This window comes from Mus caroli, chromosome 4, assembly GCF_900094665.2.
Source record: "Mus caroli chromosome 4, CAROLI_EIJ_v1.1, whole genome shotgun sequence".
NCBI classification, from domain to species: Eukaryota; Metazoa; Chordata; class Mammalia; order Rodentia; family Muridae; genus Mus; species Mus caroli.
The window spans coordinates 65,774,966-65,778,252 of NC_034573.1; positions in this window are offsets into that span (position 1 = coordinate 65,774,966).

A 3,287-nucleotide genomic window follows, 5' to 3' on the forward strand; every position below is an offset into this window, starting at 1 on the left:
AGCAGAAGCAGAAGCAGAAGCAGAAGCAGAAGCAGAAGCAGAAGCAGAAGCAGAAGCAGAAGCAGAAGCAGAAGCAGAAGCAGAAGCAGAAGCAGAAGAAGAAGAAGAAGAAGAAGAAGAAGAAGAAGAAGAAGAAGAAGAAGAAGAAGAAAAGCAGAGCAGAAGAACATGGCCTGGAGAAACCACAAGTTTTAAGGGGTCTCATAGATGTGGTGGATGGTAGATCTGCCCAATCTAGGTGCACAGCATTAATTCATATTAATTGGGTTGTGTTTTCATTGCCGGGGCATATTTGGGATGGAGATTTACCGCAACAAAATGGTGCCCAACGTATTAATTTGAATTCAACTAACCTGAGATTAAGATTTGGAACTAGATAGGGGATATTAGTCACTGATCCCAAGTAGAGAGAGCAGTGATAATCGACTGCTATGAACAGGTATTAATTAATAGAAGTCTGTGGCTCCTGGAAGAGAGCACAACAGACAGGATGGCTGCTCTAGGCAGAGAGCTTATTAATTACAAACTATCTGCTTTCTATAGGCAGATATTAGTGGAAGTTTGAATTAATTGCTCTAAAGATGGTATAAAGATATATTGCTTTAATAAGTCTTACAGGAAACTCTTATTCTAACGTAGGATCCACGGGAAATTTGAGTTTACATCCTGGTTTGACAAGCTGCCTCTAATAAGCAGGTATAGAAGGAAAGAGGAAAGGAAAGGGGAAATGAAAGGAAAGCAAAGGAAAGGAAAATAGATGTATGAATCAATTGTTTTAAAGATGGTATAATAAAGTCTCCAGGAGACTCATATTCTGTTTAATGTGGGCTCCACGGGAATTTTGGGTTAATATCTTGACATGACAAATTAGAAAGGCCTAAATAGGCTAAAATGTGTGTGATTTTGAGTATTGTGGTTGTACTGTTCCTCTGGGACAGAGGGCAAGCTACAGGTTTTCCTGGTTACCAGCTGAAGGCTATGCTGATCTGGGGAAAAGGTTTTGTCTTTGTGTTTTTGGAAAAGGTGATTAAGGTATGTACACCTTCCAGAGTTATATGGATCAGATTTAATAAAGGGAGACCCCCTGAAGAACTAGATTCCAGAGAATCAAACAAAAAGTTTATTTTGATGATACTAAAATTTTGTTTGGAGATTTATATATTACAGAATATTCAGCCTTGGTGAATTACATCATCAGACATGCTGAACTGACCTGCCTGAACTCCTCATATCTTCGTTTTTCATCTGGATCCAGTCAGGACACTGATATCAGAGACTAATACAATCATGGGTATGGCCTTCTTAAGGCCAACCAACTCCCCCATTTTCCTACCCTTCCCCCTTCTTTCAAAATATCTCAACCCCATATTCAGCTTGAAGAAGTTATGAAGAGTCGTCGTCCCAGTTCCCTAGGCTTTGGGACTGGGGGTGGTTATTATAGGTTGTCTTTGATACTAAAAAATTTAAAGTGCAGGGCTTATACATAGTACTTCTATTGCTGTTATTATAAACAGATCTGGGATGTTTAAGCCTGTGAGTTATGGGCCAAATAGGAAATTCATAGCTCTGAGTTTATTGTTAGGGTATTTTCAGTTATTTTAATTAGAAATGGCTGAGAATAGTTAACAGAGGACAGTCTAGATTACTTCACATAGATGTTTGGTTTTCAAAAAAGTCAGAAGTCCACAGAATGTTTAATGATTATTTATTATTTATTCACTTGTTGTTGAGACTAGTCTGTTCCTGACAGCTTTTCCTGTCTTGGATTCAAAGAAGAAACTGAGCATCTTTGAGTTACTCCAGTTGTGGCAAAACAGACACTAGGCAAGAATTGCCTCATTTCATCTACAGACATAATACTGTCCGAAGAAAGGACACAATTACAGGTTAGGACAGCTTGACTCTGCAGAGACAGAGTAGTCCTTAATATTCCTGTTTCTCTATCAGATGATACTGGCCAATAGGCTGAAGACGGATGCTCCAATGTGTTGAAGTAAGGGACTGTCCAGATAATCAACAGTCTCTATATATTGGCTCAGTTTTGGAAGCTGTGTTAGGCTTACTATATATTTTCAGTCAATATCAGTCGTTCTTGGATTTCTGATGGGGTTGAAAAGCTACATAGTCTTCTAGCGAACCCAGACTTTTTACTTTGAGAGGGACAGATTTGAGAGGATGGTTTTCAGATGGCATTCTATCTAAAGCCAAGACATAGCTAGGTGCAGAACTATATAGTTTTTTTAAATAAGGATAGATGACAGAAGTTCTATTTAATTAACAAAGATGTTAGGTAATTTGTAAATTAAGACCTAACTAGGTGTTAGGTCTCTTGTATTTTATAAACTATAAAATAGTAATAGTTATATCCAATTATATCTGAGATAAAATAGTCTTTTAATTGGCAGAAAGGGGGAAAATGTTGTAGGTAGCCCTGGGGCTAATTATATTTGATGTTAATTCCATTCTCCTGTGAATGGCTATGAACAAAGAATGAGTTGGCACTCAGGTGATATCCTGTAAACCTGCTTCCCACATTAATTTATAAAGTAAAGCAGAGCAGATGATTGGGCAGATAAAAAGAAAGGTGGAGTGGAAGGAGGAGAGAGAGAAGAAGGAGAAAATGGAAGAGGGAGAGGACACAGAGGAGGAGAAAGAAGAAGAAAAGCAGAGCAGAAGCACATGGCCTGGAGAAACCACAAGTTCTAAGGGGTCTCATAGATGGGTGGATTTGCCCAATCTAGGTGTGCAGCATATATTCATATTAATTCATATTTCATTGCCGGGGCATATTTGGGATTTACTGCAACAGGCCTCAGTGAGAAAGGATGTGGCTAATCCTGTAGAGATTGATTTCCCAGAGGAGTGGGATTTGGGGTTGGGAAGAATGAGCTGGCACTAGGTGCGTGGGTGGGTAAGGGGGTAGGCAGGTGGTGGAGTGGGGAACAGCCTCTTAGAGGCAAAGGGGTGGGGGAATGGTGTGAAGAACTCTTGGAGGGGAGACTGGGAAGGGGGCAACATTTGGAATGTAAATAAATGAAACAATAATAAAAAAGAATAGTTGGTTACCTCCATAACAATTGTGCTGCACTGTACCAGTAGGCAAATCTTACATAGCACATTGCCACTGTAGTTTGCATATTTCAAAGCTGGTTACACCTTTTTCCTGAAGCACCTTGCAAAGCATCCTCTGGCACTTTGGATACAGAAATTATGGTACATTTACACAATGGAGTACTACTCAGCTATTAAAAAGAATGAATTTATGAAATTCCTAGCCAAATGGATGG